The 16,753-nt window shown below is 37.3% G+C and overlaps 2 long non-coding RNA genes across 3 annotated transcripts in view; one reads left to right on the forward strand and one right to left on the reverse strand.

The window, feature by feature from the left end:
• The window catches only part of LOC139123437 (uncharacterized), a 103,909-nt gene that overhangs the window by 34,371 nt on the left and 52,785 nt on the right, over positions 1–16,753 (forward strand). The window contains exon 7 of one of the 2 annotated variants that reach the window (XR_011549663.1): positions 2,724–2,995. The exons of the other annotated variant lie outside the window; for it this stretch is intronic. This is a non-coding gene — a long non-coding RNA (uncharacterized lncRNA). Of the gene's footprint in view, positions 1–2,723; positions 2,996–16,753 lie in introns of those variants that run through there. 2 annotated transcript variants of the gene reach the window in all.
• On the reverse strand, positions 2,889–4,923 carry LOC139123441 (uncharacterized). The gene is made up of 3 exons (XR_011549669.1): positions 4,840–4,923; positions 3,419–3,616; positions 2,889–2,927 (listed from the first exon to the last, which is right to left on the reverse strand). It is a non-coding gene; the product is annotated as an uncharacterized lncRNA (long non-coding RNA).

The following is a 16,753-nucleotide window of genomic DNA, read 5'->3' on the forward strand; positions in this document are numbered from 1 at the left end:
ACCAAAAATGGAAAAAAAATTCCTTAAAAATACAGATTTGCATATTTCATCACAATTTTAACAAATCTAAGTTGGGTTATCCCTAGGGACCTGTATACCAAATAACAAAGCTGTCTGACCAGTGGTTATGAAGAAGAAGATTTTTTACCAAAAACGCCTTTTTTGGCGCTAATTTGCCTATTTTCAACAATATCAAAAAATTAATAGAAATAGTTTCTCAAAATCATATATTTTATCTACACAACAAATATCAAATCAGTAAGTACTGCAGTTCTCAAGATATTTGAGTGGACGGACGCCTCACAAACGGACATACATACATACATACATACATACAGACTGATGGTGGACACATACCCATCCCAATAGCTTCTATAGACTATATCAGTCTATAGTAGCTAATAAACGAGAGTTAATTACATTCTAATTAAAGTAAACAAGACTTGCTAATCAAGATTTACGTCATAAAAAAACGGCATATCTGTTAGGTTATAAGGAATCTTCAGCTGGTTTAATCTTTATCAGTATTTTCATCCTATTAACCAAGCACATTTTAACTTTCAAATTAACATTGCAAATAAGTTCTGTGAATAAGTTGAGCCTGTAGGTAATCAAGAAAGCACACAGAAGAGACAAATGTTTGAAACTTAGAAGTTCAAGGTCATCAAAAGCATTATAGGAATCATGTAACACTTTCATTGCACTGTTTACACAGATTGCATAATTGCTATAAATAGCACATGAGGAATCTTACAGCCCAGCTTTACTTTGACCACTCTTTTAATTGACCACTCTATTTTTTTTCCTCAAAAAGTCAACCATAAATGGAAATTAGAACTTTCTCTATCTCAATTATTTGACCACCCTATCATGACAAACTATTATGAGCAAATTTCTTTTAGATAACATACAGAGCACAATATATGACGGTTCAGCATATGTCAAAGTTGGGTTCAGGAAAGTTGCCTTTACATGTTTTAATCCTCCAAGATGGTAAGCATTTCACTATGAACTGTCAAAAAGTTGAACTTTCTAATAATTCTATACTAAAATCATTTTGGCTTTGATGATTTCCTAATTAATTCAATTATTTAAAATCTTATTATTTTTTTTCTGGGTGAATTGATAGGGTTTATACAGTACAAGAATTACATACAATGTAAGTCAAACTTTGACCAAAAATGACAAAAAAATTCCTTAAAAATACACATTTGCATATTTCATCACAATTTGAACAAATCTAAGTTGGGTATCCCTAGGGACCTGTATACCAAATAACAAAGCTGTCTGACCAGCGGTTATGAAGAAGAAGATTTTTTACCAAAAAGGCCTTTTTTGGCATTAATTTGCCTATTTTCAACAATATCAAAAAATTAAAAAAAAATAGTTTCTCAAAATCATATTTTTCATCTACACACAAATATCAAATCAGTAAGTACTGCGGTTCTCAAGATATTTGAGTGGACGGACGCCTCACAAACGGACATACATACATACATACATACATACATACATACAGACTGACGACGGACGCCGGACGGATACCCATCCCAACAGCTTCTATAGACTATAGTCTATAGTAGCTAAAAAGGGCTGAATGCACGAACTTTGACCTAGAATTTTAGATAATTGTTTTATTTGTTTGGATTTTATATACCATGATTGCCAAGTCTTTCAAAGTTAAGTCATTTCTGTATTTCACTTGAATATTTAAATCACCATAGCAACTATCATTTTAACCTTGGGTGAGTAAATACATGTATTAAGTAATGGTTATTGCTGTGTATTTGAGTAACTGTTACAACCAGGTCGACTGGCTATGATAACAACATCTGTGCTGTGTACTTTCTAACATGCATGCATATTCTGGCTTTTTTAAATTGACGTAATCTTTTTATAGACCAAAGTGAAACTCTGTTACAATGAATGCTCGAATGAATGCTTGAAACTTGCATAGATTACTTACATCAAGATTCATACATTTTCATAGTCACCAGAATCCATGTCTTCTCTTGCCAATACAGCCACTGAATCCAGTCTCAGCTTTCAAGTCATGATATTTGGTGATACCATGCAGAACAGATCTGCCATACTTGGATTCAAGAGAATTTCCTCCAATTCTTTACATCTGTCTGTTGTAAAATCTGTAAATATTGTGAGACAGTTATGTCAGTGACTTACAGACAGATGGTCTCCCATCTTGACTCCATTTACTTGTGGGTAGACAATGTTGAAGTAATCTTTCTAATGGTAGGCCACTTTGTAAATAGTAAAACATAACAAATAGCAGTGTTATATTTATAACATGGCCATAAGCAGGAAAATTTAAATTCAAATTCACAATTATATAATATGTAGCAGAGCCAAAAATTTTTCGAGTAGCCAGGTTTCAAATAGTTGGAGGGAATATAGGATTGCTTTTCATGGATAATTGTTGAAAGGAAACAGGAAATATTGTACTATGAGAAAGTGGATGGGTGTTTTTACTGGCTGCCGGCTGTGATCTTGTGCTGCTGTGCAGTACAGTAATAACACTTTGCCACTTTCATGGAAATAGTGAATTGAAAACAAAGAATCAGACACAATTTGGAAGTAAATTATCAAAATAGCAATATTTGTAGTATAAACTGTAGGAAGTGGCAAATAGCAGTTTTTCTGTTGATAGCTGTAGGTGTTTAAAATTCATAAGTTATCTTCACTATTTTATCATCATTTTTGCTTAGAAGCCGCTGGGCAGACTTCAAAGCAGACGTCTACTTACCGTAGACTGATGACAACTGATGCAACTTCAAATAGATCTTCCACAGAAAAGACGTCTTTTCTTCATCAATGAAGCTATGGATGTAAAATCAAGGACTCAGACATGGACTTGGTATCGCGGCCCACATACTATGAAACAAACCCTGATATATTGCAGGGTTTGATGTCTGGAAAAATGGAATTCCATGAGTGATTATCATTGGCCAATAAAGGTGTTACTATCAATACTGATTAGATGAATGATGTACAGCATACTGCATTTGATGAAGATAGGCTGAAAGTAGCCAGTAAAATGTTCAAACATCAAGAAACTAGATTGGTGTTTATCTGCGTCACCAAAGCTGAAAGAAACTGCTTCTGCACGTGTGGTTTGAAGATTTGCCCTCAAGACCATATTGGGGAAACAAACTTTCTGACATCAACTTCATCACTCTCATCAACTGTTGACCACCAACTTAAAAAATTGTCATCATCATCATCATCATCATCATCATAGCATTAAGACGTATGGATAAAGGTTTCCTTTCCTCTTCTTTCTTTGTGAGAGTAATGATTGGATTAAAAAACTCCTGTCTCTTAATTTCTCTTTAATGCTGCAATCTATACCAATGTATTTCCAAAGCAGAGAGAATACACCACTGACAAAACAACAGGTTACCTGCAGGATCAAACATATTTGCTTGAATCCAAGTGTTCTCATTTCTGACATTTCTCCACTGCTTGATTTCTCTCTTTTTGGGGTCTGGACGACACTTTATCTGCTTCTTAAGAGTTGATGATTGGTGTTTAATTGAAGTGAATGTCACAGCTGTCTGAACCAGAATTGGTTCACATCTTGAACAGATATCACTTGCCCCTAGTGGTGTAACAAAGTAAGAGAGCACACTAAATTACACCTTTAGAGCAATATAGTAAACCATCATGTAATTGAATGTAGTAGGAGTGACAGAAAGACTACTGTCATCTTATACGTTCTGTTGAATTTGTTTCAATTTGCCTGTGTTTGCATTTGTCATTTGTTAGAAAGCTAGTGAAATCAGAATATGGTAATGAATAAACTTTATAATTTGTATGTATGAACATATCTGAAGACATTTTAACAACCAGATCATCTCTGTCTCAATGTGATTATTATATTATGTGTCTATTGTATCATTAATATACATGCATTATTAAAGGGAAAGGGTGTGGTTGGAACTGCACGTGTGTGACTTTCTTGTTTACAAACAATGTATTCCATGCACGATATGTAGATACATTACGTCAACATAGCTGCAACATTCAAATTTCACAATATTCCTTGTTAACAAGTATGTTTTCACTTTCATCTATCAACAACGACCCTAGATACAGTGTTTACATCAGTCGTAGGGGTCCTTAGCAACCTTTGAGCAGAGTCCTGACAACACTTTCCCTAACACAATAAAGTCATAAATGGGAAGTACATTTTCATTTTCTTAGTCATCTGATGGGAATATATGTATATTACTCATATTTACTATGAGATTAGTGCAAATCTTCACTTGCAACCAACTACTTTCCGTGGCTGTCCATGATGTTGGTAGCAACAAGTGTTGAACATGAAAGTAGTGCAACAATGAAAAGTCATTCTTCTATTTTTGAAAGGTATCATGTTCTGGCATTTGTAAACATAATGTCTGTTTTCATTGTTACAACAGGAAAGATAATTTGAATAATTTGATCTTTAAAAACAATTAATTTAGGTCACTGTCATCCATGTGTGTAATTCCACTTAACTTTACGTTTCATTTGTTCTAACCAATCATCAATTTAGGAAAATATACTTAGTCAAATGATGGTTAAGCTATTTATTAGCTTCTTCTCAAGTCAAAGTACAACTTGACATAAAAATTGGTCACAGCCAATCAAATAGGCTGATGTATATGATTATTGTGATCACAATCATGAGTGCCTTGCTGACAACATGTACTTCAATGTGAATTCACATTGTTCAAGCTGCAACATTGTTTCATATTTCCTTCATTTTCTTCATTCTATATTGTTGCAATTATTCACAATTTCTACTAGAGTGACCCATATGTTGGTTGTTAAACTTACATCATGTGAATCCTTTATTCAACATACAGAGTTCCTCTAGATTTCTATTTCTGTCTCGGTTGTGTTTCTTCAGCTGAGATGAACACAGTGCTGTCTGAATTTTTATCCACTTGAAGAGATCAGCATGGTTGTCTTGTTTTGTTTTCACACAAGAAACTCCTACAAATCCCAGCAACACTTCAACACTTCTCAGCTTCTTTCCTAAAATGCAAAAGGTAGATACAAAGCTAAGAATATCATTGACAGATATTTATAACAGAGTCAGACAAAACATGGCACATTTCTACAGCTCATTCTGAGTTCCTACAAAACATTTATTAGCAAGACTGAAGTAAAGGTACAGGTAGTAAAATACATAGCTGATGGGCCTTGGCAGTCATTAGGATTAGGGCTGGCAGTAAATTACATGGATAGATCAAAGGCCTAGTTTGATTCAATCTAAAATTATAAACTGGTTTGAAAAACATTGAAATGCATGTTTTGCCAGATATTGACTTCAGTGCAAACTGACTTCATTGATAAGCTATCAGTGTGCCTTCTAAGCCAATATGACACTCCACTGTACCGGTACAAACAAATTGCTGGTGACAGAAGCAGATTTATTGGTTTACAGATAAAGATATGGGGCTGATGCAAAGAATTCTTTAATTGATGTAAAGTTTCCAGAAATACGTGTTTTGTTAGAGAACACACTGTAAGCTATCATTTCTTGAAATAAAAATATCAGACAGGTTAATGGTAACAACTTGTTGAACTCTGATTCAAATGAAGTGAATATTCAGATTTCACAGTGATCCAACTTGGAATATTCTGACTTGATACAATTCTAAAAGGTCAGATTCTTTACAACACAGCATTTATTCATTGGTGAAATAATTTTGTTCTGAGTTTTGTAACTGAATATTATAACAAATGTCCATACATCTGAAATATTATTACGAGTAATTTATTTCTCTAGAGATGCTTTCATAGAGTGCCATTGTACTTGTATTGTTTGTTTTAGAGAAAGTGTGGATTGGTTCTCTCTATGCCATTGTTGGCAGCAGTCAACAGCGCCCTCTACCACCAAGGTGTCCGGGAATTGCTTTCATAGAGTGTAACTGTACCTGCTATTGTTGCTTTATAGAAGGTGTAGATTTTCCTTCTGTATGCCATTGGACAACAGTGCCCTCTACTGTAGTACACTTTAATTGATCTGTCAATGTTCCAGTGCTTAAACATTTGCAGAAGTCTAAAATTGAAATTTGAAAATTCATAAGTATAAATTCACTACACAAAACAAAATAATTATTGGAAGATGACTAACTCCTGCATATTTTATGTAATGTAATTTTTTATTGAGTATTAATAGTTGCATTGGGCACTGCGATTACCACTGAAAACATAAGATTACATCATAATTGGTTTAACCCACTATTGGACTAAATAAAACCAATATGTTGAAAGATATGATAAGAGCTGAAAGAGGTAGCACTGGACAAAATGCTTGATACACAACAATATACACATATGCTGATTCCGTACATTTGTCAAATACGTTAAGTATACGCGTACGTATACTAATAAAATGCATAAGTACAGAGCACACTTGGTGTGGGAAGATCTGCACTACGTATGTATACTCTTGATCTGCATAGCTGTATACCCTATGTACAGGTACAGGTATATCAACGTATTGAAATGTTCTATATACAAAGATTTATGTTATTTATACTATTAATATTGTGTTCGATATACATCAATAGATAATATACTGAATGTATATCAAGCATTTTGTCCAGTGTAGACTATCACTATAGTTTGTCTATAAAAGATTACAAAACTGTCTTTCAACTTATAGTATGAATGAATTCTATAAATATCGAACATCTACTTGATGGAGATTTATGCACAATCAGATATTTGATCTACATTTCAATCTAGTTTACTTCAGAAAACTTAATTACCACAGTGTAAATTTGTAAAATTTATTATTGACCACCTATATCAGAACATAATTCCCCAAAATTGTCAAGTAGGGAGGGATATTGCCCCTTGTGTGAGTAACCTAGATAAAACACTATAACGTTTACCACATTCTATGTCTTCTTGAAGACTGGTAGATATTTGACATTTTCATACCATGTTTCCGATTTCTGTCAATATTTCCCATTCACTGGTTTCTTCCTATACTCACATGTCAACACAATTTTCATCGTTTCCAACAATTCTTGCAATAGCCGATCCCCTGTGAATAGGAACAGAATAAACTGAGTCATCACAGAATAAACTGAATCATCACAGTATAAACTGAGTGATCACAGCATAAACTGAGTCATCACAGTGTAAACTGAGTGATCACAGTATAAACTGAGTGATCACAGTATAAACTGAGTCATCACAGTATAAACTGAGTCATCACAGAATGAACTGAGTCGTCACAGTATAAACTGAGTCATCACAGTATAAACTGAGTGATCACAGCATAAACTGAGTCATCACAGTATAACTGAGTCATCACAGTATAAACTGAGTCATTACAGTATAAACTGAGTCATCACAGAATAAACTGAGTCATCACAGAATAAACTGAGTCGTCACAGTATAAACTGAGTCATCACAGTATAAACTGAGTCATCACAGTATAAACTGAGTCATCACAGTATAAACTGAGTCATCACAGAATAAACTGAGTCATCACAGTATAACAACACAAATAACAGAACAGTACAGTAAGAATATCTGCTGTACCCAGTCATTAATACCGGTATAAGTCACATCATTCACATAAAAACTACGGTGGCCCAAAACTACCTGTTCTCCGCATTTAAAGTCTGCGTCGCATTCAATTGTTTTTCTCTCACATATGTCTCCGCATTCAAAGTCTGCGTCGCATTCAATTTTTTTTCTCTCACATAATTTTATGTCTCCGCATTCAAAGTCTGCGTCGCATTCAATGTTTTTTCTCTCACATATGTCTCCGCATTCAAAGTCTGCGTCGCATTCAATTTTTTTTCTCTCACATATGTCTCCGCATTCAAAGTCTGCGTCGCATTTAATTTTTTCTCTTACATATGTCTCTGCATTCAAAGTCTGCGTCACATTCAATGTTTTTTCTCTCACATATGTCTCCGCATTCAAAGTCTGCGTCGCATTCAATTGTTTCTCTCCAAGATGGGCCACAGGCGGCCCAAACACTATCAATAAGCTTATTATTGAGTTTTTCTCAGTTTTCTCTATCAGTTCTTCTGTTTCTTCATGCTCTGACTGATCGTAGTAAATAAAAAGAAATTACTTTATAGCCTAACCTAGCCTCTTGACTCTTTATTTATTTTACACTCCATTACAATAACGTTTATCTCTCATATACACACATCTTGTAATTAATTAGTCAACATGACTAATTATGCTAATCCGTTGACTTATCTGGGATTTTATGGGTTAGTCAACATCGCGAAAGATAGAAAAGGTTACTAAAACTCCTTTTACATTTACATCTCTATCTTTGCAATTTTGACCAACCCTTGATAAGTCCACGGATTAGCATAATTTATAGTTATGTTGACTAATAAATTACAAGATGTGTAATGGGGTGTAAAATAAATAAAGAGTCAAGAGGCTATAGGTAAGGCTATATAGTCATTTATTTCATTTACTACGATCAGTCAGAGCATGAAGAAAAGGAGAGGGACTGACAGTGACAGAGAAAACTTAGAAAAACTCAAAATAAGCTTTATTAATAGTGATTGGGCCGCCTTTGGATGGCCGTCTCAGTCAATGATTTTGTCACCACACATGAAGGCGCTGGCAAGTTTTGGTGAGCGTGACCCTCGCTCCATGACCAATGATTGCATCCGGAAAACGTATCACTCTTTTAGTGTTCGTGATCGCGAAAAGCTCATTTTTGGAAGGTAAGTGACAAAGATATTCATTGTATTGTAAGCTTATGGGGTTAATGATCTAGCCAAGGGGGTACGCTGCTCACCAGTATGGATGCATACTATGGAGTATGGGTCCCACATGAGCGTCCAAATGTAAAATGGCAGCCCGTCCCACAACTGCCATTACATCCAGGGCTAGACGGTGGCAAGATCATTAACCCCATAAGCTTACAAAACAATGATAACTTTGTCACTTACCTTCGAAATCAATGAGCTTTACGCGATCACGAACACTGAAAGAGTGATACTTTTTCCGGATGCAATTCATGGTCATAGAGCGAGGGTCACGCTAAAAAAAAACTTGCCAGCGCCCTCATGTGTTGGTGACAAAATCACTGACTGCGACGCCTATCTAGGAGAGATATAATTGAATGCGACGCAGACTTTGAATGCAGAGACATATGTGAGAGAGAAACAATTGAATGCGACGCAGACTTTGAATGCGGAGACATATGTGAGAGAAAAACAATTGAATGCGATGCAGACTTTGAATGCGGAGACATATGTGAGAGAAAAACATTGAATGCGATGCAGACTTTGAATGCGGAGACATATGTGAGAGACAAAATATTGAATGCGACGAAGACTTTGAATGCGGAGACATAAAATTATGTGAGAGAAAAAAAATTGAATGCGACGCAGACTTTGAATGCGGAGACATATGTGAGAGAGAAACAATTGAATGCGACGCAGACTTTGAATGCGGAGACATATGTGAGAGAAAAACAATTGAATGCGACGCAGACTTTGAATGCGGAGACATATGTGAGAGAAAAAACATTGAATGCGACGCAGACTTTGAATGCGGAGACATATGTGAGAGAGAAACAATTGAATGCGACGCAGACTTTGAATGCGGAGACATATGTGAGAGAAAAACAATTGAATGCGACGCAGACTTTGAATGCGGAGACATATGTGAGAGAAAAACAATTGAATGCGATGCAGACTTTGAATGCGGAGACATATGTGAGAGAAAAACATTGAATGCGACGCAGACTTTGAATGCGGAGACATAAAATTATATGAGAGAAAAAAATTGAATGCGACGCAGACTTTGAATGCGGAGACATATGTGAGAGAAAAAACATTGAATGCGATGCAGACTTTGAATGCGGAGACATATGTGAGAGAGAAACAATTGAATGCGACGCAGACTTTGAATGCGGAGACATATGTGAGAGAAAAACAATTGAATGCGACGCAGACTTTGAATGCGGAGACATATGTGAGAGAAAAACAATTGAATGCGATGCAGACTTTGAATGCGGAGACATATGTGAGAGAAAAAAAATTGAATGCGACGCAGACTTTGAATGCGGAGACATATGTGAGAGAGAAACAATTGAATGCGACGCAGACTTTGAATGCGGACACAATGTGAGAGAAAAACAATTGAATGCGACGCAGACTTTGAATGCGGAGACATATGTGAGAGAAAAACAATTGAATGCGATGCAGACTTTGAATGCGGAGACATGTGAGAGAAAAAACATTGAATGCGACGCAGACTTTGAATGCGGAGACATAAAATTATGTGAGAGAAAAAAAATTGAATGCGACGCAGACTTTGAATGCGGAGACATATGTGAGAGAAAAAACATTGAATTCAACGCAGACTTTGAATGCGGAGACATAAATTAATTGAGAGAAAAAAAATTGAATGCGACGCAGACTTTGGATGTGGAGACATATGTGAGAGAAAAAAAATTGAATGCGACGCAGACTTTGAATGCGGAGAATAATGTGAGAGAAAACAATTGAATGCGACGCAGACTTTAAATGCGGAGAACTGGAAGTTTTGGGCCACCGTACAAAACTGTACCGGTAGGTGTGTTATTGAATATTGTGTAGAGCTTCAACCTGGATGGTAGAGGGCGCTGTTCAATATCCCAATTAAACTGGGCACAATAATAGTTGCCATGACAATACTTACTGCATTAGTTGTATTCTTTGAGATGTTCCTACATGTCAAGAGTCTACTGAAATGTTCAGTTTTGATATCCTTCTTTTTGACATTCTTCTTTGCGTTTATTTGACAATAAAAAGTCTTGTCATTTTAAGGTGTACACTGTGAATGCTTGGTTTTACTGTTACCTCTAAACAACTTGCACTAATTGGTTAAACCCTGAATTCAAATAGACTACGATACAAGCAAAACCACATGCACAAACTCACATAAAATATGTATATTTCCATATGTACATGTACATGTGGGTTGGTTTATACATACTGAGTGTTCAGAACACAGCAAGCGTCTTTCCCACCGTAGAACCATTTCTGGGAGTACAATTGATTTTCAACAGTCTTTGGTTTGGGAAAACAAGAAGATTAAAATACAAATTCTAGGCAGTCAGTAACTACCTGCTGTTGCTAGTATTCACAATGCTATCTCTGTTGTGCTACTATTTCACAAATGTGATGTACTTAACATTGCTGAATTTTGGAAGTAAGCTTAAGATATCTCTCTAACACTTCCATTTCTTATTCCGAGGGAGACACCGACATTCTATTTCACTAAAAGGACAGTACAATGTTTTTGCTAGGGTTTAGGAACTTGGGTTCTCACACCATTTTGACTCATCTTCTGAAGATGAGTCAAAATGATGTGAGAACCCAGGTACCGCATCTGTTGTCATCTAAGATCATTGATATTGTGAGGAGAGCCAAAGTTATGTGACAGGGAACCCTGGTAAAATTTACAGGCCTGAAAAAACAATGCAGGGTTTTAATTTGTTGGTGTTTTTGTAGCTGCAAAACTGTAGCTCTATGGTCCTGCTAAATACTGCAAGTCACTATTCGTCCAGTGCCCGTCTGGAAAATGACCTTCCAATCACTGTAATCAGTCGATACCTGAATACAAAAGACCACTACTGTTTATAGAAACAGAGTCGGGTTCACAGGCGTCCTGTTGAGTGGGTAGTTTGTAAAAGTGTAGTTTCTGCTATGTTCCGACGTACTCTTCCGTAGCCTTATCACCAGCTGTTGTTGTTGTTGTTGTGATGGAATTTCCTCCTTCGCTATAGGAGCACCCTCTCCTGAGGTCTGTAGCAAGGATAAAAGGAAACACAAAAACAGACGAGACACAATTACACACAGATAAAGAAAACAGGAGAACAGTTCAAATGGAACCACTATTGTTCGAATCTTTCAATCAGAGTGTTTCTTTCTGTGTGTAGGGCAAATAGTAACATCCGGGTTCTGTGCTCGAATGTCCTGGTGAAATCTGAGTGTGGGTTGTGAATGATCTTTGATGAGTCCAATATTAGCTGTGTCGTCTCTGGCAATCGAGATCATGTCCTTATAGTTATGCTGTTGTAGAATTTGCTCCAGTATGCTCCAATGTTTTTCTCTGATGGCGTTTAGCTTGTAGCAGATTGCTATAAAATGCTCTCTATCCTCTGGTTCTTGAAAGCAGAGTTGACAGACAGCATTGACCTCATATTGATTGAACTTTGCCCTATTGGCCTGAAGGATATAAGTTCCAGTTAGTAGTTTCGCTTTGATACAGGCTCGTTGTACATCTCTAGGACATGATGTTACAGATGACCAAACTTGATGAGGTTGAGATTTCGAATTTGCTTCATTGCATAGTTGGTTTGTCCAGTAGGCACTAATGTTTGATTTTACCAGTTTCTTGAGTGTATATTTGGATATAGGTTCAAGAAGCATCTCTATAGGGTTTGGTAAGTTATATTGGTTATGTATTGATTTGAGTTGTGCGAACCAGCTGTTCGATGGACTATTATTCAGTGCCAACTGTCTTCTGGCGAGTCTGTATTCAATAGTGTTCTGATTATGACATATGGAATTAAATAGTGAGATCATTTTCTTATGTATGAAAGCTTGAACGGGTTGAGTTCCTAATAACAAATGTGTAGCAGAATCAGCGCATCTGGTCGGCAAATGTTGTAGTTGCTTTAATTTTTGAGTTTGGAAAGTCTCTAGTTTGGCAATGTCAGAATTACGAATGATAGTTCCTTTGAGATTGTGAGTCATTCTTGGTATAACGTAGATATTCCATATGTGCACCGAAACTGTAGGTGAGACGCCATTAAAGCCATGTAACCCAGCTCCCATAAGACTGTATACGGTACTTCTAGATAAAGCGATACGGTCTTCTGGACATACTGATTGCTGTAGATTTCTATTTAGGCCTAAATGTACTGTCTCTTGTGTTCTTTCTATTGGCGCATTATTGATTGAAGGTTTGCAGGCGTCTTGAGCATTAGTTAATTTTGCGGGGGCGAGCTGGACGGATGCACATTTTGCGGTATTAATTATTTGTCTATCTCTATTTAGTGAATGTTGGATGATCTTAGTTTGAGCACGTTCTGAGTAGGTATCTTGTGTGAGTAAAGCAATGTCATCCGCACAGGTGGGAGCAGAGATGCTAATATCACCAATATGGAGGCCAAGTTTTGAAGATTGCAGGTCATCAAGGATTGTATTATTGTAGATCTTGTAAAGTTCTGCAGAGAGCGAGCTTCCTTGTCTTGTACCCTGTAATAACGTGATCGGTGAGCTTATGTTGCTGTTCCATTTTACATGGTTAGAGGCATCCTTGTATAAATCATTTATGAGCATCCAAAGTTGTCCCTGTACTCCACGTTGATAAAGTAGTTTTAAAAGTTGCGCATGCCAGACAATGTCGAAGGCTTTATGAGCATCAAAAGTTCCAGCTACGGAAGAGAACGTCGAAACGTAGCATAAACTACACTTTTACAACTACCCACACAACAGAACGCTTGTGGTCTGGTTACAGTACTTGGAGGGTTTTTCCCAATCGGCAGTGGACGACAGTCATAATACGAGATTGACATTACTACTCTTTCGATACCAACGTTTTTTAGGGACTATTATTCTGTAGGTATTTTATACAGAGAAGTGGTCTTGTGTACTAAGATATCGGCTGGTTACAGTCATTGGAAGGTTCATTTCCCGACGGACAGTCGACGGCAGTAATCAGTGGGACCCGGATTTGTGGACCATAACATTAACAGAGACTTGTTGTACATACACACAAAACGTCGGGCCGTCGTAGTGAAGCAATACTCACATTTGCACTGTTGAAAAACCACTTCTAACGAGTCAACAGCAATTCAAATGAGCAACTAAGTGTTAGTTTTCCACTGCTTAAAGCCGCCATTCTCATCCCAGGTTCACGCATTAGTGGGTACTCCACCCTGTCAACACGGTATCGTTTTCATTGTTTTGCGTCAAACGCCGCTATATTAATAGATTTACAAACATAAATTCACGTCGAGCGTCGACGAGCACGTCAGAGTACGTACATTTTGGCATGAGGTCTTTCCACCATACTTGGAGTTACAGATTTCACCGATTCCAGCAGCGTGTCGCTTGGCGCCGGATGCGACAGTGTCCTCGGCCATCTTGCCCCCTCTACTGTCTATGCCATGCCTCGATCCACAAAATTACAAGTCAATATACTGGTATGCAAAAAGACACGATCTGCATCGTTCGAATCTCTCAAATTCTTAGAACTAATGTTTTATTAAATTGGGACACATCGATGTCGAAATAATATAAAATGAGTATTTTCTGAAGACTGAACCGTGACCCCGACGTACTCAAAACAACCAACGTACAACTTTTATGAGGCCAAGATGACGGTCGGAAGTCAGAAAACAAGTCCAGATTATCGTGTATTACATTATATGCCAGTTTGTTTTGCGAGACTTCGTTTGCATTGGAACCAAAAAAGTACAAAATCAGATGCATTTTGAAAACTCGGACAGGAAATCTCGTAAATTTCTAAGACGTAATGAACTTCGGTCGATATGCAGCAGAACTGGTATCGATGGCACTTGCTCACGTGGATACGTTCGCTCGAAGTGATGACGGAACGAAACAGAGGAAGTCAAATAGTCCTTTTTTAGCTCCATTGTCAAATAAATATTTGGTTTATTCATAGACCCTCATTTTTCTCGGGGGCCTATGGTTTATTAGTAGACTCATGGAGGTACAAACGACACTCCATAATTGGAAACTATACACGGATACCGTACCGCTTCACACCTCTGTGCCGGGGTATTGAACATTTCTTGATTTGTCATTCTGAGTTTAGCATCATGAGTTTGACAATGACAACGCGTTTATCTGACTCCGACTCTGTCGGAAGTATTGGGATATTCTTGACCGGACACACGCTTGGTGTGATGAGCGATTTTTGGCCCGAAAACAGCATCTGATGCAGGCTGATGACGTACTCGTCACAAGAAAAAAATTGATATGCCATTTTGCGTGACTTCTGTCGTCCGATCGTATTATCCAAATTTGCCCGGCGTACCATACACATTGGCCATCGTTGGATGTACGGTACAAGCCACAAAACCAAACCAAACGGCCGGCCCTTTTCAGGGCCATCGAACTTTCCAGCATTAGAGAAATCGATAATACATTTTCTTCTTCACGGCACGTTTTGTGGAGGGACCGTGTCCACGCTTACCAAGATGTAATCGACTTGAATGTCGTCTGATCGCGTTTTTTATCTCTAGAAATGCGGCGGGTACGTAAAAAAGTTGCAGAACTGTGAAGAAACTATTGCGCACGTCTTTCGATACTGGAAATCTTGACACATATTTTATTTATTTTTAGTCACCGTTAGCAGATAAGGCGAATGCTAATTGACATTAGGTACACATCCAGCTGACTCGTGTCTTACTTTGCACAAGGGTTGATTGACAGTGGTATTCAAATCCCAATCGGCGTCCCCTGGGTCGACGTTCTCACTGGCCACGCACAATTACTCACTAAAATTGTCCCGAAAACTTATCGGTTTGAAAAATATAGAGTCGTTATGTATTGATCAGGTATTTACCCTGCTGTAGAGCAATTGTATTTCATAAATTTTCTTAAAAAACAGGCAAAACCCCGCAATCTTTGGAGCTCTCAGTTCAAGCTACTCGCAAGGCGTCTCTTTGCACAATGAGCGTCCTTTCATGTAATCCGGTATTTATAACCATGGGCGTCTTTAAAGTCAATACACACTGACGATCGGCGAGTATATCGATGCAGCGTGGGTATACGAGGAGGCCGCCATCTTGGTATGTCTTGTTTACATCCGAGGTCTTCCGAACGACTTCGGTTCTCGATTCGGAAATATCCGTCCATATACTGCAGATCTTTGAACAGTATGATTTAACACTTGTCAGTGTCCTTCAAATCACGATAAATCCCATTTAGTCGTCGGATTACATTTATGTTTTCATCATGTACATTTCATAATACAGTAGTCCCAAAATACTTTTCAACATTTCATTAACACTATTTATGATACTAATATTATGATTCTTCAATTCCTACAAATCTTTTTATGACTATTTTTTTCAGAATTGCAATAAGAACGACGGCCCGTTTTTCTAATCGAACACATATTTAATATGCTATTTATCATGTTTATACCTGAAGTGATCGTCGTGATTGATCTGTGAAACGTTCTGTGAAACAAAAGTAGTTATCACTATTTGACTACTGAGGGCGCCCTGATACACTCGCTGCCAAATCATCAGGCCGGCAAAGATGCTCACTCGGTTCTTTTCATCAAGTGACAGTTGCTCATATCTCAAAACTGTAATTTTTGTAAACGGAAATGCAGGGAAAGAAATTTTCCCGTGTGTGAAGTATTTGAAAAGCTAAACACTTTCCGTTTGTCGGATTATCTGGTGTAAAAATGTAAAGGTGTTTACAATTACAGATCAGATAGCTCCCTGCATAAAAGTAGGCCTACATATATGCAGTCTGTTCGATGCACTGTTCGATGCCAGATAGCCAGATAGCAAGATGCCAGATAGCTAGGTCGTTTCCGGGAGCGATATACAATTTAGTGGATGATCTATAGATTGTTATGTCCAGGGCCAGGGAGACTTGTTTTCAGGGAGAAAGTTGCCAAGATTTCTTGGCGACAGTTTTCTGATGTTATCTTTGCCAAAAAAAAACAAAAAAAAAACAACAACAATAAAAACCAAACGAAA

Source organism: Ptychodera flava (genome assembly GCF_041260155.1).
Source record: "Ptychodera flava strain L36383 chromosome 23 unlocalized genomic scaffold, AS_Pfla_20210202 Scaffold_23__1_contigs__length_28996876_pilon, whole genome shotgun sequence".
Taxonomy (NCBI): domain Eukaryota; kingdom Metazoa; phylum Hemichordata; class Enteropneusta; family Ptychoderidae; genus Ptychodera; species Ptychodera flava.